General features: G+C 45.6%; 1 protein-coding gene across 2 annotated transcripts in view; it reads right to left on the bottom strand.

Moving 5' to 3' along the window:
• The window catches only part of TET1 (tet methylcytosine dioxygenase 1), a 168,398-nt gene that overhangs the window by 141,701 nt on the left and 3,567 nt on the right, over positions 1 to 23,130 (bottom strand). The window lies entirely within an intron of this gene.

The raw sequence follows: 23,130 nt of genomic DNA, 5'->3' as shown, positions 1-23,130 counted from the left end.
GAGCAAGGGGTCACTGGCTCAGCGTGAGCCCCCCCCCCCCAGCAATGTCAAGGCGTGTATGAGAAGCAATCAATGAACAGCTAAAGTAAAGCAACTACAAATTAATGCTTCTCATTGATCTCCTCCTTGTTTCTGTCTTTTCTCTTTCAAATAAAAAGAAAAGAAATCATAAAAACTGTTTCTTAATCTTTTTTTCTCAGTATATCACCCCACAGGAAGAGGTATCATTTGACAGCAAATCTGTTCTAAAGCCAGAGGAAGAGGTTTATGCAATCCAAGAAACTTTACTTCTTGGAGATCCAAGATTATTCATACCACATTCCAACTAACAAATTTTGAGCTTTTCACATGCACATAAAAATAGCATAAAATCTTAGAAGTTAGTATTAACAGATTAAGTTACAAATAAGATTCACTGATCCAACAAGTATCTGTTGAGTACCTACTATGTATAAGGAAGGCACTGTGATGGGCACTGCCTACAACCAGGAATGATGTGCCTCTTTTCTCTTTCACCTGACTTATCCAAAGACTGCTGGTTCTAAAATCTCTTCTACCAAGAAACCACAAGTCTTATGATGAAAGCCTAGGCAAGGAAATTGGAAACAAAGAGAAAATTAAATAATTAAAACACCAAAGGATATTAGGCAAGCAAGATAAGCAAGGAAAAAAGAGAAAATGAAAGGGGCCGACCAAGAGCCATCACCAACTGCCTTTTCTTCTCTTAGCGGGGCGGGGACACAACATCAATTCATAGTTGCAAAAAATAAAATTCATAGTTGCACCACTTTAATGGCTCATTGATTGCTTTTCATACAAGCCATGAGGAAGGGTGGGGGACCCCAGCCGAGCCAGCGATCCCTTGCTCAAGACAGTGACCTTGGGCTCAAGCCAGCAACCATAGGATCATGCCAATGATCCTATGCTCAAACCAGCAAACTGCACTGAAGCTGGTGAGCCTGCGCTCAAGACAGATGAGCCCACACTCAAGCTAGTAATCTGATTTCAAACCTGGGTCCTCAATGTCCAGATTGACACTGTAGTCAGTGTAGTACCATCACCTACTCAGACACCAATTACCTTTTTTTTCTTTTAATTTTTTTTATTTATTTATTTTGTGGCAGAGAAAGAGAGAGTCAGAGAGAGGGACAGATAGGTACACACAGAAAGGGAGAGAGATGAGAAACATTGATTTTTCGTTGCGGCTCCTTAGTTGTTCATTGATTGATTTCTCACATGTGTCTTGAAGTGGGGGCTACAGCAGACTGAGTGATCCCTTGCTGGAGCCAGTGACCTTGGGCTCAAGCTGGTGAGCCCTGCTCAAATTAGATGAGCCTGCACTCAAGCTGGCGACCTCGGGGTCTTGAACTTGGGTCCTCCACATCCCAGTCTGACGCTCTATCCACTGTGCCACTGCCTGGTCAGGCTCAATTGCCTTTTCATCTCTTTGGATTGCCTACCCTGACCCAAAATAAGACCAAGCTAGGAACAAGAATGAAGGTTACCATACAAAATATATCAATAGACTATTCAAAGATCACAGAATCAATACTCTGACAACAGACTGGGCAATAATTCTTTCATAGTTGACAGGTTGTTAGACTTGTGAGAAAGCATGGTATAGGCCAGATCCCCAAACTACAGCCCACGGACCGCATGCAGCTCCCTGAGGCCGTTTATCCGGCCCGCCGCACTTCTGGAAGGGACACCTCTTTCATTGGTGGTCAGTGGGAGGAGCATAGTTCCCATTGAAATACTGGTCAGTTTGTTTATTTAAATTTACTTGTTCTTTATTTTAAATATTGTATTTGTTCCCGTTTTGTTTTCTTACTTTAAAATAAGATATATGCAGCCTGACCTGTAGTGGTGCAGTGGGTAAAGTGTTGACCTGGAATGCTGAGGTTGCCGGTTTGAAACCCTGGGTTTGCCTGGTCAAGGCACATGTAGAAGTTGATGCTTCCTGCTCCTCCCCCTTCTCTCTTTCTGTCCCCACTCTTGAAAAAGAATGTTGGGCAGATAAAATGTATTATGCTCACTTTGTTAAAGATTACGCTGCCCACTAGGAGGCCGTCGCCCAGGTGATATTAATGTGTGTTGGGGTGGGCTAAAGGCAGGCAGAATCCTTGTAGCCTGGGGCTTGGTTTTGGGATTAAGCCTTTCCCACCCTTTTTGATGTGGGGTGATACAATTCAATCATGCCTCAAAGAAGTGACTTTGTATTAGAGATTTCCCTATTTTGTATATTGGATTAAAAGTTTGGATTTCTACACTATATAATGGGGACGGAGCGGGAGCTTGCGCTCTTGGTTCCTGAGATTATCAGCAGAGGAGAGAGCAGAGAGGCAAGCAGAAGGAGGCCACGGGGAGGAGGCCAGGAAAAGCAGCCAAGATGGCGAAGTGCTGAGTGAGATGCCAGTTTGTGTAGAGTTTGTATCTGGGATAAGGAAGGAGATGGGGAACTGAGGAGAATAAGGCTGGTGAGCTAAAAACCTTTGATTCTAGGATAAGTCAGTGGCTTTGTGAGCACTGAATGTGAGTGGGTTTTGGAGCCCAGTGTGTAGTTTTTTACTTGCCCGCCGGGTGCAAGCTAGGATTAAAGACTATTGCCCACCAGTTTGTAGCTCCATTGTTTCTTTACCGACTGTCTGAATCCAATGCAAACCCGCATAGGCCAAAAGGCTGCTCTGATGGTGGCTCTGGCCATGACTACTGGCTTTACAAAGAATAAATAAAAAATCTTTGAAAATTAAATGAATAAAATAAGATATATGCAGTGTGCATAGGGATTTGTTCATAGTTTTTTTTTTTGTTTTTTGTATTTTTCTGAAGCTGGAAACGGGGAGAGACAGTCAGACAGCCTCCCGCATGCGCCCGACCGGGATCCACCCGGCATGCCCACCAGGGGGCAACGCTCTGCCCCTCCGGGGCGTCGCTCTGTTGCGACCAGAGCCACTCTAGTGCCTGGGGCAGAGGCCAAGGAGCAATCCCCAGCGCCCAGGCCATCTTTGCTCCAATGGAGCCTTGGCTGCGGGAGGGGAAGAGAGAGACAGAGAGGAAGGAGAGGGGGAGGGGTGGAGAAGCAGATGGGGGCTTCTCCTGTGTGCCCTGGCCAGGAATCAAACCCGGGACTTCTGCACGCCAGGCCGACGCTCTACTACTGAGCCAACTGGCCAGAGCCTCATAGTTTTTTTTATAGTCCGGCCCTCCAATGATCTGAGGGACAGTGAAGTGGCCCCCTGTGTAAAAAGTTTGGGGACCCCTGGTATAGGCCAATGGTTACTGATAGATACATGAATTACAACTGCCCTTTTGCTGTTCTGCTTGGCTGCCTGACCCCACCCTTAATTACTGGACAATCGCCCCTGGGACAAAGGAATTCCAGGAAGCTGGTCAATCACTCCAAAGAGTATTCCAGAAAGCTGAACATACCAGCACACCCTTGCTCAAGGCTATCCCCAACCCTATAAAGTTTTACCTCAGTCTATTTTCTTGAGAAGTGCCCCTGCAGGTCTTTCTCCTCTAATAAAGCCTGCATTGCCTTCCCTGTGGTGGCGCAGTGGATAAAACGTCGACCTGGAAATGCTGAGGTCGCCGGTTCGAAACCCTGGGCTTGCCTGGTCAAGGCACATATGGGAGTTGATGCTTCCTGCTCCTCCCCACCTTCTCTCTCTGTCTCTCTCTCCCTCTCTGTCTCTCTCTCCCTCTCTGTCTCTCTCCTCTCTAATAAAAAAAAAATTTTTTTTTAATAAAAATAAAAATAAATAAAGCCTGCATACCTGGAGTTTGAGTACCATCTCATTCTTACATCTGGTGCCAAAACCCGGGATGGGGCACTGGCTGCCGGCCGAACTTCTGTTAGGCTGTGTGAGCACAGTTGAGCGACCGGCAGTCTAACCCTGTCCTGAACCCCTGCCAGACCAGGATAGTAAGCAGTTTCCTTCTCCCGTTTCCCAGTTGGCCTCCAAATTTCTCTCTAAAAACACCCCTTCCTGGTCGGAGGTTTTGACTTCGAATCCCATACCTACAAGTGGTCTGCCTCTACTCCTTTACGAACTTCTACGAAAGTCTAGGCGCGCCTAGCCAGGCCCCTCTCCTACATCCCGGGATCTCAGCCTTGGGGTGACGACCTCCTGTCTGGGACTCTCTTTCTATGGAGATTTTCTCCTCTTGGAACTGTGACTGAAGGCGGAGACGCCCCCTTCTCTCACCAGTCTCCTCTACTGTGGGCTCCTCTCAGTCCAAACTGTCCAGCCAGGCTCCCCTCGGAACATGGGCTCCTCCAATCTCAGGCCTAAGAGACTACTCCTCTACTCCTTCGGAATCACCATACTCTCTGAGGTTCACAGCTTGGAAGGTTTCTACTCTGAGCAGCCTGCTTCTACGGACTTCCTCGAAAGTCTAGGCACCTAGCCAGGTTGCTTTCTACTACCATTACAATATCCTAAGAGATCTTACAACTTTTGCCACCAGACAGGGAGGGCATCAGAGATTCATTATGCGCAGGCCTTTCTTCTCCCTTCTCTCCTGTCTTTAATTTCTGTGCCGTCTGTTCTACACACAGGCCGTTTTTGGCCAAAGAAACCTCACCCAAAAACCTCCTCCTAGGCCCTGGCCGGTTGGCTCAGCGGTAGAGCGTCGGCCTGGCGTGCGGGGGACCCGGGTTCGATTCCCGGCCAGGGCACATAGGATAAGTGCCCATTTGCTTCTCCACCCCTCCGCCGCGCTTTCCTCTCTGTCTCTCTCTTCCCCTCCCGCAGCCAAGGCTCCATTGGAGCAAAGATGGCCCGGGCGCTGGGGATGGCTCCTTGGCCTCTGCCCCAGGCGCTCGAGTGGCTCTGGTAGCGGCAGAGCGACGCCCCCGAAGGGGCAGAGCATCGCCCCCTGGTGGGCAGAGCATTGCCCCTGGTGGGCGTGCCGGGTGGATCCCGGTCGGGCGCATGCGGGAGTCTGTCTGACTGTCTCTCCCCATTTCCAGCTTCAGAAAAATACAAAAATACAAAAAAAAAAAACCTCCACTCCTAGGCCCTGGCCAGTAGGCTCAATGGTAGAGCATTGGTCTGGCATGCAGGAGTCTCGGGTTTGATTCCCGGCCAGGGCACACAGGAGAAGTGCCAGTCTGCTTCTCCACTCCTCCCCCTCTCCTTCCTCTCTGTCTCTCTCTTCCCCTCCCGCAGCCAAGGCTGCATTGGAGCAAAGTAGGCCCGGGCGCTGGGGATGGCTCTGTGGACTCTGCCTCAGGCGCTAGAATGGCTCTGGTTGCAGCAGAGCATCGCCCCCTGGTGGGCATGCCGGGTGGATCCCGGTTGGGCGCATGCGGGAGTCTGTCTGACTGCTTCTTCACTTCCAACTTCAGAAACATACAAAAAAATAAATTAATAAAACCTCCGCTCCTAATCTTTCCTTCTCTGAGGACTCCCAACTCTCTCCCTCCTGCCTGACCCCCAAGGGCACCCTTCCCTCGGGACCCCTCTCTGATCCCTCTGCAAATCTCCACTCGAGTCTCTTCTCTCCAGAAAACTCCCTCCCTTCTCCACTGTGTTCTTAAATCCCTCCTCCCTCCTTAAAAGCTGTGGCTCCGGCTGCTGTGACTGTCTCTCTTCTTTGAACCCTCCCCACTGGCTTCGGCTGTATTTTACCCATTTCCCTCTCCCCACCAGCTTCCACTACAGCTATGCCCTCCTCCCCATCCTCCTGCAGATTCTGACCCTCCTTCTTTCCATACAGCTATTCACGCTGTCCATCTGTCTGCCTTCTCTCTTCCTCCCCTCTATGCTGGCAACTCCCTGCCATCTCGAAAAACTTAAAAAAAACAGAATTGTATATTAAACTATGTGAGTAAGTAATCCGTCTTGTCTCTTTGTTTGTCAGAAAATAGCTCTAGTATAATTTTAATTGAAATGCCTGACCAGGCAGTGGCGCAGTGGATAGAGTGTCGGACTGGGATGCAGAGGACCCAGGTTCGAGACCCTGAGGTCGCCAGCTTGAGCACAGGCTCATCTGGTTTGAGCAAAGCTCACCAGCTTGGACCCAAGGTTGCTGGCTCAAGCAAGGGGTTACTCGGTCTGCTGAAGGCCTGCAGTCAAGGCACGTATGAGAAAGCAATCAAAGAACAACTAAGGTGTTGCAACGCGCAATGAAAAACTAATGATTGATGCTTCTCACCTCTCTCCGTTCCTGTCTGTCTGTCCCTGTATATCCCTCTCTCTGACTCACTCTGTCTCTGTAAATAAATAAATAAATAAATAAATTTTAATTGAAACAAGTAAAGTGCGCTCATTTAAATTTCTTAATTCATAATATGTGAAGTCTTTGTTTAATGTGTAACTGTGTCTGTTTCTAAGGCCTTAAACCAATAATTACCCACCTCTTAAATCAAGGCTTACTCATCCCTACAGACTCTCCCTGCAACACCCCCATACTTCCTGTTCAAAAACCTTCAGGGACTTATTGCCTCGTACAAACCTTACATCTAATCAATGAGGCTGCATTCCCCTCCATCCAGTAGTCCCTAATCTCTACAGGTCCTAGACCTCAAGAATACTTTCTTTACCATTCCTCTACACCCTGACTCTTACTCTCTGTTTACCTTTACATGGACTGTCTTACCCTAGGGGATCAAAAACAGCCCACACCTGTTTCGGCAGGCACTAGCTCAGGATTTAGCAGCATGCAATCTCAAAACTAGTACTCTCTTACAATATGTAGATAACCTACTCCTCTGCAGCCCCTCCCTGCCTGCCTCAAGGAGACACACCACCACCCTTCTTAACTTCCTCACTATAAAGGGATATGTGTCTTCTTTGCTAAGGCTCAACTTCATTCTCAGTCCGTAGTCTATCTGGGCATCGCCTTAAACCCCACCACCTGAAGTCTCACCCTATCGAACGCAGACCCTCTGCAGTTTCCAACCACCTACCACCACATATCAAATCCTTTCTCTCCTCAATATAATAGGCCTCTTTAAACACTGAATTCTCAATTTTGCTCTTGTAGTCAAGCTCCTCAGTGAGATCTTCTGAGCATGGCTTTTAAGGTCTATAACGACCAAGGAAGGAACAGAAAAGGCAAATAAGGCCCAAGAGGTCAGGAAATACCAGCTTTTGGCATACGCTTTTAAAGGCTCTAGCGCACAGTCTGACCTGTGATGGCGCAGTGGATAAAGCTTCGACCTAGAATGCTGAGGTCGCCAGTTCAAAACCCTGCACTTCTCTGGTCAAGGCACATATGCGAGTTAATGCTTCCTGCTCCTCCACCCCTTCGCTCTCTCCCCTCTCTAAAATGAATAAAAAGAAAAAAATGTAAAGGCACTAGCACCCTAAAGGGCTTCATAGGATTCTATCAGGGCCCTACTTAAAGAGTGGAAAAAAGGTCATTGAACTGAAGCCTGCCAGGCTTCCAAGCCCCATCAAGGGACACACCTGTGCTATGGAAAGAGGGACATGAGAAGGTAAGCTGCCCCCTTGCTCCATGGAGGAGGGCTCAGTCTCTTCTAGCCCTGCTCCAGCTACCTGTGATCTGACCTTGCCCAGCATGCTAGGAATTGCCATTGAAGACCCAAGGTCATTGTTCACAAGCCTAAGGTATTTCTTCCAAGTAGCAGATAATCTGATCTCATTTCTTGTAAACACAAGGGCCATCTACTATGCCTTGCGTAAATTTATTTAAGTTTTATTTATCCCTCAAAGATCTCTACTGTGGGTATTGACAGTTTGATTTTGTTGCTTTATTTAATGTATAGTATCTCCTTTATTCCTCTTGTCTCAATGTCCCATGCCTATTATAGGCTGGGACCGGCTGCTAATTCCAGCTAGAAGCAGTGGTCACTAAGACTTAAACTCTAACTGCAAAGTGTAGAAATGAAACCACCCTTTCCCTAAGTACTTGCAGGATTTACAGGTTATGCAGCAAACTGTTCAAAGACTGTCCAAGAGGCGCTTTCAGCATTACACCCAAACACAGACTTTCCCGTGGACAGGTCAACACACCGTGATCCTGACAACTCCCACTGCTCCTAAAATAGAAAAAAGGCATGCCTTACTCCAACCACGAAGCTGGGTGGTCTACATATGGCGAATATATGAAAAACTAAGGACTCTTTTAATCAAGCTTTGGGAAAAGGGAAACTAGGTTAAAAAGAAAGTCAACTTAATTATCACTAAACGTTAAAGATTTTTAAATCAAGAGTTCTGACTAGCCTGACCTGCAGTGGCACAGTGGATAAAGAGTCTACCTGGAATGCTGAGGTTGCCGGTTCGAAACCCTGGGCTTGCTCGGTCCGGTCAAGGCACATGTGGGAGTTGATACTTCCTGCTCCTCCCCCCTTATCTCTCTCTCTCTATCTTCCTCACTAAAATGAATAAATAAAATCTTAAAAAAAAAAAAAAAGAGTTCTGACTAGAAAAGAATTATATGGTTTTTTTTAATTTTTTTAATTTTTTTTAATTTTTTAATTAATTCATTTTTTTTTAGAGAAGAGAGGGAGAGACAGAGAGAAAGAGAGGAGAGACAGAGAGAGAAGGGGGGGAGGAGCTGAAAGCATCAACTCCCATATGTGCCTTGACCAGGCAAGCCCAGGGTTTCGAACCCGGCAACCTCAGCATTTCCAGGTTGACTCTTTATCCACTGCGCCACCCGAGGTCAGGCTAAATTTTTTTTTATATATATATATATATATATTTTTTTTTTTTTTTTTTTTTTATAGAGACAGAGAGAGTCAGAGTGAGGGATAGACAGGGACAGACAGGAACGATGAGATGAGAAGCATCAATCATTTAGTTTTTCGTTGCGCATTGTGACACCTTAGTTGTTCATTGATTGCCTTCTCATATGTGCCTTGACCATGGGTCTTCAGCAGACCAAGCAACCCCTTGCTCGAGCCTGTGACCTTGGGTCCAAGCTGGTGAATTTTTGCTCAAATCAGATGAGCGCACGGTCAAGCTGGCGACCTCGGGGTCTCGAACCTGGGTTCTCCGCATCCCAGTCTGACACTCTATCCACTGCGCCACTGCCTGGTCAGGCGAATTATATGCTTGTTTGTTTTTTAATTTTTTATTTATTTATTCATTTTTAGAAAGGAGGGGGGGGAGGGAGAGAGAGGAGAGAGAAGGGGGGAGGAGCAGGAAGCATCAACTCCCATATGTGCCTTGACCAGGCAAACCCAGGGTTTCGAACCGGCGACCTCAGCATTTCCAGGTTGATGCTTTATCCACTGCACTACCACAGGTCAGGCGAATTACATGGTTTTGATAATAGAATGTATAAGGTATGGAAATACTTTTGAAAGAAAAAGGAAAAGCAAGTTGTTATGAAGGTCAGTTATTTCTGGATAAGTTTATGAAAGTTGAATGTTTATAAAGTTTGTGTAGGTTGTAGGAGGTTTGTACCAAGAAAAAAGAATTTGAACAATCAGAAAACGGGTTTTCAAAGAATGTTTAATTAGTCACCCTAACTAACAATCCTTACTCTCCCCACTTATTGGGACAACTCTTTCCTCCACCCTGACCATCTGGAGCTCAGAAACAGAGAAACAAAACCGACTTCTTGTCCTTCTATTTTCTATTCACCGCTCAGCCTGCCTCACCCAATCAGGGGCTTTCTATTTGTGTGGGACCAATACTTATATGTGTCTCTTATTGGACAGAAACCTGTATCCTAATATATCTCACCCCAAATATCAATCTAATTCCACCCCTGAACCCCTTGCAGTTCCTAGTACCTACCCATCAATCTAAGGACCAAACGAGCTGTAGAGGTAATTCCTCTTCTTGTTGCTTTAGGAATATTTACAAAAGTAGGTCTAGGCCCTGGCCAGTTGGCTCAGTGGTAGAGCGTCGGCCTGGCATGCGGGGGACCCAGGTTCGATTCCCGGCCAGGGCACATAGGAGAAGCGCCCATTTGCTTCTCCACCCCGCCCCCTCCTTCCTCTCTGTCTCTCTCTTCCCCTCCCGCAGCCAGGGCTCCATTGGAGCAAAGATGACCCGGGCGCTGGGGATGGCTCCTTGGCCTCTGCCCCAGGCGCTAGAGTGGCTCTGGTCGGGGCAGAACGAAGCCCCGGATGGGCAGAGCATCGCCCCCTGGTGGGCAGAGCATCGCCTCTGGTGGGCGTGCCGGGTGGATCCCGGTTGGGCGCCTGCGGGAATCTGACTGTCTCTCCCAGTTTCCAGATTCAGAAAAATACGAAAAAAAAAAAAAAAAAAAGTAGGTCTAGGGGCAGGGGGACTGGCCACTTCCCTGTCTTATTCCTACTTTCTCTCTCTGAAGCCTAGCAAATTTGTATACATGGAATCAGCAGTTTTGCACAAAATGGGTGTCTTGACTATTTCTTTTCATTAGTCCACTTGCTCTCCTATTTATTTTTCTAAATTTTGGACCCTGCCTCTTATGTTTGTTCACTAGTTTCTTACAGAACCACATGCAGACCTTTGCCAATCAGAAAATTGGAAAAATCTACCTAACTGTTGAGCGGATAAAATATATTATGCTCTCTTTGTTAAAGTGGCGCTGCCCTCGTGGAGGCCGTTGTCCAGGTGATAATAATGTGTATCTCTGTGGGCAGGCAGGATCTTTGTAGCCTGGGGCTTGGTTTTGGGATTAAGCCTGTCCCACCCTTTTTGATGTGGGGTGGTACAATCCCATCATGCCCCAGATAAGTGACTTTGTATTAGAGACTTTCCTATTTTGTATATTGGATTAAAGGTTTGGATTTCTACACTATAAAATAGGGGCAGAATAGGAGCTTGTTCTCTCTTGGTTCCTGAGATTATCTTTAGAGGAGAGAGCAGAAAGAGGCCATGGGGCCAGGAGAAGCAGCCAAGATGGCAGAGTGCTGAGAGAGAAGCCAGTCTGGGCCAAGTTTGTGCAGGGAGAAGGAAGGAGATAGGGAACAGAGGTGAATAAATCTGGTGAGCTAAAACCTTTGATTCTAGGAAACTCGGATAAGTCAGTAGCTTTGTGAGCACTGAATGTGAGTGGGTTTTGGAGCCCAGTGTGTGTTTTTACTTGCCTGCTGGGCGGCTGTGATAGTGGCAGCCTTGCCTACTGGCTTTGCATTTGGCATAGTCTGTGGCAGGATTCGATACAGTTCGGTATGGAGCAACCACCACCTTTGAGTGGTGGAGTAGAGGACTGGCTGCTGTTATGGTTCCCCATGGCTGTCCTTTTGGGGACCATAGGCTGGCTGACTTTTATAGCCATGCGTGAGGAAACTGAGAGCTCTGTGGAAGAGACTGCCCGGGACCTGCCAACCGAGCAGCGGGAGGAGCTGGAGCAAATGTGGGAGAAACAGATGCTGACCCTGGAGCTGGAGGAAGCGCTGGAGGAGGAGGCCGACCAGGTTTGCAAGATTCACCTGGAAATGGAGCAGCTGCTGGAGGAAGATTCACATGTCTGTGAGTTGCAGATTGCCCTGGATGTTGTGGAGAGCCAGCAGCGGCAGGAGGCCGGGACTGAGGCCTGGCCCAGGGCTGCAAGCCCGGCAGTGGGAGCTGGTGTTTTCAGTTCCTCTTTGGAGGATGAGGAGAATCGGGCTGGAGTTGCAATCCACAGTCTCCATAAAATGAGAGCGCAGCTGGAAGGAGCACCTATTATGGCCCTGGTAGGTCTGCAATTTGGGGACATAGGGCTGGACATGTTCTCCAGAGCAGAGATGGAAATGCTGACTGCCATTGCCATGTGCTTTGGGACAGTGTAAGACCTGCCAGGATGGCAGGGATGAGGGGGGTGGCTGAGGCCCTATGTGCATGGACTAATTTCCTGGACTACGACTGGAGTGGGCATTGGCTCCTTTGTTGGATGGACTTACGGATTACGGATTTTGGACAATGTAAAATACCCTGATGGGGGGGGGGGGTGGCTTTGCTGGAAGCACTCCCCTGCCCAGGAAAGCTTTTCCTATGGCTAGAAAGAAGGCCGAGGACATTTTGCGCAGTGTTCAGATATTGGTGAAATGTACCTTGTAGTTGTTGAAATTGGATGATTTACCATGTTGCTGTAATTTGCGTAATGTGCCTAATTTCCTTGCACGGGGATGCCGGTGATGTAAATTGTGGATAGTAAAGTGAGCATAGCTATGGGTGGATTGTTGGGCAGATAAAATATATTATGCTCACTTTGTTAAAGATGGCGCTGCCCACGTGGAGGCTGTTGTCCAGGTGATATTAATGTGTGTCTCTGTGGGCAGGCAGGATCTTTGTAGCCTGGGGCTTGGTTTTGGGATTAAGCCTGTCCCACCCTTTTTGATGTGGGGTGGTACAATCCCATCATGCCCCAGATAAGTGACTTTGTATTAGAGACTTTCCTATTTTGTATATTGGATTAAAGGTTTGGATTTCTACACTATAAAATAGGGGCAGAATAGGAGCTTGTTCTCTCTTGGTTCCTGAGATTATCTTTAGAGGAGAGAGCAGAAAGAGGCCATGTGGCCAGGAGAAGCAGCCAAGATGGCAGAGTGCTGAGCGAGAAGCCAGTTTGGGCAGAGTTTGTGCAGGGAGAAGGAAGGAGATGGGGAACAGAGGTGAATAAGACTGGTGAGCTAGAAACCTTTGATTCTAGGAAACTCGGATAAATCAGTAGCTTTGTGAGCACTGAATGTGAGTGGGTTTTGGAGCCCAGTGTGTGATTTTGCCTTGCCCGCCAGGTGCAAGCTAGGATTAAAGACTATGGCCCACCAGTTTTTGGCTTCGTTGTTTCTTTACCGACTGTCCGAATCCAATGCGAACCTGCATGGACCAGGCTGCTGTGATGGTGGCCCTGGCTACTGGCTTTACACTATCCCTACACACCAACCCTGAAACCTGCTCTCGTGAAACAGAAACATCTGAAACCCTATATCAGCAAACCTCCTAAATCCTATCTTTCAACCCTTACAGGTCCCCTAACTCTAAAGCTCTCTCATATCCCTGAGGAACTAGAAGAATGAATAGCATTCACCTCTTAACCCTTCTCAGTCTTTTTACCCCTCACATAGTAAGGGGACAAGATCGCTGGGTCTTCATGGCTGAAGAAGAGCATACAAACAGACATGAAACATTTCTTTTAGCTCAAGCTAACTGCTCTCTCCAGAGCTGACAGGAAAAAATATCTCTAACTTTACCATGGAAGAAATTTTACCCCTGCTATACAACTCTCCTTATCCAAATACTTGCCCCCTTCTTCTTCTTTTTTTTTTTTTTTTTTTTTTTTTTTAATTTTTTTTATTATTCATTTTTAGAGAGGAGAGAGAGAGGGAGAGACAGAGAGGGAGAGAGAGACAGAGAGAGAGAAGGGGGGAGGAGCTGGAAGCATCAACTCCCATATGTGCCTTGACCAGGCAAGCCCAGGGTTTCGAACCGGCAACCTCAGCATTTCCAGGTCGACGCTTTATCCACTGCGCCACCACAGGTCAGGCTGCCCCCTTCTTTATCAAGTTCCTACAGGCCCGGATGAGAGAAATCGCTAGGATTACCTACAATCAAATGCTCCTACACTCTTATTCTCCAATACCCCAAGGAGAACTTCACGAGGGAAATATCAAATAGGTAGGGATGACAGCAGGAAGAAGCTGCCCCTCAACCTGAGAAGTTCCCTCCTGAATGTTCTCCAAACCCCCTTCCTTTTAAACCACACATATTCGTCCTTCTAAAACTTACACCAACAGGTTCCCAGTCTCTAAAAATCTCCACATATCCTCCCATTCAAGAGGAACCAGATCAGCAGGTCCCACGAGGCTCATCCAGGAGACAATGTATCACCATGTCACCCTGTTCAATCAGCACTTTCATCAAGCAACTAACAATTATTACCTTGCAAAATTATTTTACTTCCTCATTCAGGTTTTCGGAGTCATTGCCTAGTTCAGACCTTACAGCACGGAAATTGACAACCTCCTTAACTGGATGGGAGACTTGGCTTGGCAAGGTTCTTTTCTTGAGTTCTCTCCAGAAAAAGCAATAATTTCCCAATTTTTTCTCCTCGTCACTCCTCACTGTGTATTATAAAATTAATAACTGCCTTTCTTTTATATGTAACCACAGAGTTGAGAAATGATAGATACATGAATTACAACTGCCCTTTTGCTGTTCTGCTTGGCTGCCTGACCCCACCCTTAATTACCGGACAATCTGGACAATCGCCCCTGGGACAAAAGAATTCCAGGAAGCTGGTCAATCACCCCAAAGAGGAATATTCCAGAAAGCCGAGCATACCAGCACACCCTTGCTCGAGGCTATCCCCAACCCTGTAAAGTTTTACCTCAGTCTGTTTTTGGGGCCCTTCTTCCCTGAAAAGTGCCCCGGCAGGTCTTTCTCCTCTTGGAGAAATACCTGCACACTTGGAGTTCGAGTGCTGTCTCATTCTTACAGTTACAAAAAACTGGCCTGCAACCCTGTGATAGATAACAGTCTGTAGAAAAATGAGGACTTATAAAATTTTTTATAAAGTTGAATTGTTTCGCCTGACCAGGTGGTGGCGCAGTGGATAGAGCGTCGGACTGGGATGCGGAAGGACCCAGGTTCGAGACCCCGAGGTCGCTAGCTTGAGCGCGGGCTCATCTGGCTTGAGGAAAAAGCTCACCAGCTTGGACCCAAGGTCCCTGGCTCCAGCAAGGGGTTACTCGGTCTGCTGAAGGCCCGCGGTCAAGGCACATATGAGAAAGCAATCAATGAACAACCAAGAAGTCGCAACGCGCAACGAAAAACTAATGATTGATGCTTCTCATCTCTCTCCGTTCCTGTCTGTCTGTCCCTCTCTATCTCTGCCTCTGTAAAAAAAAAAAAAAAAGCTGAATTGTTTCATTTCTGTAAACTCTCCTTTATTCTTTACTATGTCTTTCTGTTTTGTTACTGAAATGTCTTTTATAAAAAAAATAATAAGTCCTGGCCGGTTGGCTCAGTGGTAGAGCGTCGGCCTGGCGTGCAGAAGTCCCGGGTTCGATTCCCGGCCAGGGCACACAGGAGAAGCACCCATCTGCTTCTCCACCCCTCCCCCTCTCCTTCCTCTCTGTCTCTCTCTTCCCCTTCCGCAGCGAGGCTCCATTGGAGCAAAGATGGCCCGGGCGCTGGGGATGGCTCCTTGGCCTCTGCCCCAGGTGCTAGAGAGGCTCTGGTCACAACAGAGCAACGCCGGGAGGGGCAGAGCATCACCCCCTGGTGCGCATGCCGGGTGGATCCCGGTCGGGCGCATGCGGGAGTCTGTCTGACTGTCTCTCCCCGTTTCCAGCTTCAGAAAAAAAATAAATTAATTAAAAAAAATAAAAATTAAAATAAAATAATAGCCTGACCTGTGATGGCGCAGTAGATAAAACGTCAACCTGGAAACGCTGAGATTGCCGGTTCAAAACCCTGGGCTTTCCTGGTCAAGGCACATATGGGAGTTGATGCTTCCTGCTCTTCCCCCTTCTCTCTCTCTCTCTCTCTATCTCTCTCTCTTCCCTCTCTATAATGAATAAATAAAATCTTTAAATAATAATAATAATAATAGCCTGACCAGCATAACCTGGGACGCTGAGGTCCGAGGTTCTAAACCCCGAGGTCGCCGGCTTGAGTGTGGACTTATCTGGCTTGAAAGCAGGTTCACCAGCTTGAGTGAGGGATCATCAACATGATCCCAAGGTCGCTGGCTTGAGCAAGGGGTCAATGGGTCAGCTTGAAAGTCCCCCCCCCCATTAAGACACATGAGCTTGAAAGTCCCCCCCCCATTAAGACACATGAGAAGCAATCAATGAACAACTAAAAACTAAAGAGATACAACTACAAGTTGATGCCTCTCATATCTCTCTACCCTATCTTCTCCCTTCCTCTCTCTCTCAAAAATAAAAAATAGAAAAGCAGGAACTGTGGTGGAGCAGTAGATAAAACATCAACTTGGAAAATTGATGCTTTCTGCTCCTTCCTCACCCTCTTCTCTTTTTAAAATTAATAAATTAAAACATTGTTTTTCTTTTTTCTTTTTTTTTTAGCAAGACAGACAGAGACAGAAAGGGAGAGAGATGAAAAGCATCAATTCTTCATTGCGACACCTACTTGTTCATTTTACTGCTTTCTCATATGTGCCTTGACATGTGGAGGGAGCTACAGAAGAGCAAGTGACCCCAGGCTCAAGCCAGCGACCTTGGACTCAGCCAGCGACCATGGGGCTATATCTATGATCCCATGCTCAAGCTGGCAACATTGGAGTTTTCAAACCTGAGTCCTCAAAGTCTCAGCCCCAGGCTTTATCCATTATGCCACCAACTGGTCAGGCAATAACACAATCTTTTAGAAAATGTAATAAAAATCCTTTCTTTTGTGAAAACGTGTGAGATAAGCCTTATTTTTTTAAAGGGGAGAAGCTTGTATTTTTACTTTTAATTGTTTTTTTTTTCTCTTTTTCCAAGTGAGAGAAGGGGAGATAGAGAGACAGACTCCTGCATATGCCCCTACTGGGATACACCTGGCAACCCCTGTCTGGGGCTGATAATCTGCCCATCTAGGATTATGCTCGCAAACAACCTAGTATTTTTAGTGCTTGAGGTGGAGGCTATATGAAGCCATCCTCGGAGCCATCCTCAGTACTGGGGCCAGATGAACGCCAACCAATCGAGCCATGGCTGCAGGAGAGGAAGATATATATAATAAATATATATTATAATATATATATTATATAAAATATGGGGGGGACAGGAAGGGTGGAGAAGCAGATGGATGCTTCTCCTGTGTACCCTGATCGGAATCAAACATGGCATATCCACACACCAGGCCGATGTTCTACCACTGAGAAAACCAGCCAGGGAAGGCTTTTTCTTTTTCAATTGTTATAACTTGACAAAGTAAAAATTTGACACCCTTTATCATTCTCAAATTTTGCTTTAATTTTTGTTGTACTGACCCGATCCAGGTAATCTTGGGATGCAGTAATCTTGGATGCAGTTTCATTTAGTGGTTCGAGCCAGTGTCACAAAAGCCTGATTTTTAACGTGTGATCAGCAGCTATGTCCTTCAGCAAACCACTTAACTGAGTCAAGATTTCTGCATCTGAAATGCAGCTGTTTCGAGATATCAATGAGCTCCTACAGGGAAAGCCTAGTGGTACTAGTTTCATCTTTTTGATGTCTGAGGTTGAAGGGAGCGATGATAGGGTATAAGAAGGCCTTTGGAAGTATGCATACCTGGCTTCAGTTTCCAGCTAAGAAACATTACTAGCCACGTGATTCTGAGAAACTCATCTGTCTCTCTGTACCCTCAGTTTTCTTATGTATAATAGGATATGAAGCAAGATAGTGCCACAGCCTTAGTGGGCTCCTATGAAAATATAATAAGATGTTACGCATTAAGGTTTAGCACAGGGCTGGCATATAATAGGTGTTTAATAAGTAGGAGTTACCTGACCAGGAGGTGGCACAGTGAATAAAGCATCGGACCGGGATGCAGAGGACTCATGTTTGAGACCTGAGGTCGCCACTTCAGTGCAGGCTCATCTGGTTTGAGCCAGGCTCACCAGCTTGAGCCCAGAATCACTGGCTCCAGCAAGGGGTTACTCGAACTATTGTAGCGCCCCCCGCCCCGCCCCCGTCAAGGCACATATGAGAAGCAATCAAAGAACATCTAAGATGCCGCAACGAACTGCTACTTCTCATCTCTCTCCCTTCCTGTCTGTCCCTCTCTCTGTCTGTCACAAAATTAATTAATTAATTAATTAAAATTCTTTTTAAAAAAAGATTTTAAAAAATAAATAAATAAAAATAAAAAATAAGTGGGAGGTTTAGCCCTAGCCAGATAGCTTCGTTAGTTAGAGCATCATCCCAAACGAGGGAGCTTGCTGCTTTGATCCCCAGTCAGGGCACATACAGGAATAGATCAATGTTCCTGTCTCTCTCTCTCTCCCTTCCTCTCTCTCCAGAAATCAATAAACATTTTTTTTAATTAAAAAATAAATAGTTCTGATCTGTAGTGGCGCAGTGGATAAAGCGTCAACAGGGAATGCTAAGGTTGCCGGTTCAAAACTCTGGGCTTGCCTGGTCAAGGCACACATGAGAGTTGATGCTTTCGGCTCCTCCCCACTTTCTCTCTCTCTCTCTCCTCCCCCTCTAAAATAAATAAAATCTTTTCAAAAATTAAATAAATAAATAGAAGGTTTATAAAAAGGTTGTTCATAACTTCAAATACAAAAAACTAATAATAAGAGCCTGACCAGGCGGTGGCGCAGTAGATAGAACTTCAGACTGGGATGCAGAGAACCCAGGTTCGAGGCCCCGAGGTTGCCAGCTTGAGTGCTGACTCATCTGGTTTGAGCAAAGCTCACCAGCTTGTACGCAAGGTTGATGGCTCGAGCAAGGGGTTACTCAGTCTGCTTTAGCCCCACAGTCAAGGCACATATGAGAAAGCAATCAATGAACAATTAAAGTGCCACAACGAAAAACTGATAATTGATGCTTCTCATCTTTCTCCATTCCTGTCTGTCTGTCCCTATCTATCCCTCTCTGACTCTCTCTCTCTGTCTCTGTAAAAACAAACAAACAAACAAACAAACAAACAAAACTAATCAGAGAAAATAGCCTGACCAGCTGGTGTTGCAATGGATAGAGCAAATGCTAAACTCCCACCCACCCCCAACCACCCCACCCTCATCAAGGCACATATGAGAAAGCAATCAATGAACAACTAAGATACCGCAAATAAGAGTTGATGCTTCTCATCTCTCTCCCTTCCTGTCTGTCTTCTTCTCTCTATCTCAAAAAAAAAAAAAGAGAGAGAAAATAACAATTATTATAGACCCAGTTTAAACAACAGTCTGCCATATTCTGCAAAGCAAAATCTGGTTCTTTTCGCTCTGTTCTCACCTAACACACTGTAGAGCACAGAGTATAAAACCACCTGTGGTGGCGCAGTGGATAAAGTGTCGACCTGGAAATGCTGAGGTTGCCGGTTCGAAACCCTGGGCTTGCCTGGTCAAGGCACATATGGGAGTTGATGCTTCCAGCTCCTCCCCCCTTCTCTCTCTCTGTCTCTCCCTCTCCTGTCTAAAATGAATAAATAAAAAATAAATAAAATTTAAAAATCACAGAGCACAGCATTTAGAGTCAAAGCATTTTGCCTGTAAGAAAGACTTTTTAAATAGACAGTAATGATAATATTAACCACAAAAGAAAAGCATCCTGAAATATCTGTGCCAAATACAAACACTAAGCCAGAGAATACTTCACTTGGGTTCTTGGCATCTAAACTTATTGTTTTCCCCTTTTAAAAAAAAAAGTGTTCACTTATGCTAACTCTTTGGCTGTGAAAATTTTTCGGACATTTTCTCCAAAGAACACTGCTTTTTATACTAACATTTTTAGAAAACAAAGGCCATTCCAATTGCAATGTTAGCAATCTTTCCTTTATTTTTTTTCAGGTAACAAAAAGCAACCCATCCTATTTCCTAAAAATTAAACAATATCATCGTTAGTTTTCTTTATCTTTTGTATCAAGATTACAATGATGTCCTGCCTGACCTGTGGTGGCGCAGTGGATAAAGCGTCGACCTGGAAACGCTGAGGTTGCCAGTTCGAAACCCTGGGATTGCCTGGTCAAGGCACATATGAGAGTTGATGCTTCCTTCTCCTCCCCTCTTTTCTCTCTCTCCCTCTCCCTCTCCCTCTCCCCTCTCTCTATAAAAATGAATAAATAAAAAAATCTAAAATAAAAAGATTACAATGATGAAAAATTACTAGGAACCTATAATCTAGGTATTGTAATTAGCTATAAAAATAAAAAATTCATCTGTGAAGGCAAGTAATCTGGATATGCCAGAAAGTGTCATGGGATCAGCTTTTGGAAGTAGTTTATAAATCAATCCCTGTCTCTTATATATTCTTTTATATTTTTAAATTGAAGTGCTTAGAAATTCAGACTTGTAATTAAGATGATGTTTACCATTCAAATCTTATCTCCTGAAAAAGAGCCTGACAAGGAAATGGAAAAGTTCTGAGCGACATGGATTGGGAAAATGTGGCCTCTTTAAATGGTAACAGCCTTTTTATGAGATCCTGAAAGAGGCCAATGACCCCTGAAAACCCAACTGCAGGGAAGAAACCACTGGGTACCACCCAGCCAAAGAAACAATCAGACACAAAATAAGGCCTCCCACAAGATTCTAATTTTATCATTCTTGGCTCCACTAATGAAACACAATCTTCTTTAGTGATAAACCAAGTTATCCCCAAAGCTGAACTCTAAAAAAAGAGGCAGTAAGCCTTTTTAAAAAATATTCTTTTTTGGGGGGAAGATGTAGTCCATTAGATTAAATAGGTCCTTATTTAAATATGGAATTATCCCCACAGATCTCCTTAAATTTATTTTCCTTAATAGTTTGTAAACATTATTAATTGTTCATATCCCTTTTTTGGTGCTTTTATTATAGAATACTTAAGTCATACAAAAAAGGACATTCACAATTGAATACTAATTCCATTTTTCATTGTTTTAAAAAATTTTTATTGATTGATTTTAATGAGAGGAAGGGAGACAGAGAGAGAGGTAGGAACATAGATCTGTTTCTGTATGTGCCCAGACCAGGGATCAAACCCAGCAATCTCTGTGCTTCCCAATGACATTCTAACTGAGCTATCGGACTAGGGCCCCTTTTTCACTTCTAATGAAAACTGACACTTCAATTATTTCTCTTAATCTGTTTTATTCTACTCTAGAATATATTCAAGAATCTGAGTGCTACTGATAACTACAGGATAACATGATCAAAGCAGAAAATAAAAGAATGGTATCCCTGTTATTAAAGATGTATAATAGGCCCACGAGGGGAAATCATATGCAACTGACACCATCCTTAGTTATTTTTCTGGAAGATAAAACAAAATGAAAGAATAAAAACTGTGGGGTGTATAACATGCATTATTTACTATTCTTTTCACCAGAAGGCACCAAGACCCCTAACCCATAATGCAAAATTATTTTCTTAAAATGTCCTTTTGAGATACAGGACTGGAATGTATGAAACCCCAGCATTATATGCCAAGAGGTAAGAAGCCAACTCATTATTTGAAACATGAAAGGATACAATGCCAGCCCAAAGTAGAGAACGTAATGTTAAGGATGGACTGTAGAAGTGGCAAGAATAGGTCCTAGGGCAGGGGTCGGGAACCTTTTTGGCTGAGAGAGCCATGAATGCCACATATCTTAAAATGTAATTCTGTGAGAGCCATACAACAACCTGTGTACATTATGCTTTATCCAATAAAAATTTGGTGTTGTCCCGGAGGACAGCTGTGATTGGCTCCAGACACCCACAACCATAAACATGAGCAGTAGGAAACATGAGAATGTTTTATATTTTTAACGTTATTTTTTTATTATTAAAGTTTTGTTTGTGAGCCAGATGCAGCCATCAAAAGAGCCACATCTGGCTCACGAGCCATAGGTTCCCGACCCCTGTCCTAGGGTGAACATGATAAAGATGGCTTGTGAGGCCATGGCCGGTTGGCTCAGCGGTAGAGCATCGGCCTGGTGTGCGGGGGGGACCCGGTTCGATTCCCAGCCAGGGCACATAGGAGAAGCGCCCATTTGCTTCTCCACGCCCCCCCCCTCCTTCCTCTCTGTCTCTCCCTTCCCCTCCTGCAGCCAAGGCTCCATTGGAGCAAAGATGGCCAGGGCGCTGGGGATGGCTCCTTGGCCTCTGACCCAGGCCCTAGAGAGGCTCTGGTTGCAGCAGAACATCCCCCTCTGGTGGGCAGAGCGTTGCCCCTGGTGGGCGTGCCGGGTGGATCCAGGTCGGGCGCATGCGGGAATCTTTCTGACTGTCTCTCCCTGTTTCCAGCTTCAGAAAAATAAATAAATAAATAAATAAATAAAATAAAAAGATGGCTTGTGAAAGGATCTACTCAGTATTCACACTTTTTTTTTTTTTTTTTTTTTTTTTTACAGAGACAGACAGTCAGAGAGAGGGATAGATAGGGACAGACAGACAGGAACGGAGAGAGATGAGAAGCATCAATCATTAGTTTTTCATTGTGACACCTTAGTTGTTCATTGATTGCTTTCTCATATGTGCCTTGACCGTGGGGCTACAGCAGACCGAGTAACCCCTTGCTCAAGCCAGCGACCTTGGGTCCAAGCTGGTGAGCTCTGCTCAAACCAGATGAGCACGCGCGGTTCAAGGCAGAGACAGAAAACAACTACATACTACAAGTAGATGCTTCCCACTTCTCCACCTTCTTTTTCACTCTCCCTCTCTTTCTCTCTCTTTCTCTCTCTCTCAAACCAGATGGCGACCTCAGGGTCTCAAACCTGGGTCCTCCGCATCCCAGTCCGATGTTCTACCACTGCACCACAGCCTGGTCAGACCGCACATTTTAAAAAAATTTTATTTTAGATTTTTTAAAATTTATTCATTTAGAAAGGAGAGAGAGCCTGACCAGGTGGTGGCACAGTGGATAGAGCGTCGGACTGGGATGCGGAAGGACCCAGGTTCGAGACCCCGAGGTCGCCAGTTTGAGCGGGGCTCATCTGGCTTGAGCAAAGAGCTCACCAGCTTAGACCCAAGGTCCCTGGCTCCAGCAGGGGGTTACTCGGTCTGCTGAATGCCCGTGGTCAAGGCACATGTGAGAAAGCAATCAATGAACAACTAAGAAGTCGCAACGCGCAATGAGAAACTGATGATTGATGCTTCTCATCTCTCTCCGTTCCTGTCTGTCTGTCCCTGTCTATCTCTGCCTCTGTGTAAAAAAAAAAAAAAAAAAGAAAGAAAGGAGAGAGAGAGAGAGAGAGAAAGGGGGAGGAGCAGGAAGCATCAACTCCCATATGTGCCTTGACCGGGCAAGCCCAGGGTTTTGAACCAGCAACCTCAGTATTCCAGGTCGATGCGCCACCACAGGTCAGGCCTTATTTTAGATTTTTATTTATTTATTTTTTTAAGAGAGAGAGAAAAGGAGAGAGAGAGAGAAAGAGAAGGGAAGAGGATCAGGAAGCATCAACTCCCATTTGTACCTTGGGGTTTCAAACTGGATACCGCAGCGTTCTAGGTCAATGCTTTATCCACTGCATCATCACAGGTCAGGCCACACACCCTTTTTTTCTTTTTAACTTTTTTTTTTTAATTTATTGATTTTACCCAGAGATGAAGGGAAGGAGGGAGGCGGAGGGAGAGAGGGAGACAGGAACCATCTGTTCCGGTATGAGCCCTGAC

Source organism: Saccopteryx bilineata, chromosome 9, assembly GCF_036850765.1.
Source record: "Saccopteryx bilineata isolate mSacBil1 chromosome 9, mSacBil1_pri_phased_curated, whole genome shotgun sequence".
In the NCBI taxonomy this organism is placed as follows: Eukaryota; Metazoa; Chordata; class Mammalia; order Chiroptera; family Emballonuridae; genus Saccopteryx; species Saccopteryx bilineata.
This window is presented reverse-complemented; position numbering and strand designations above follow the sequence as displayed.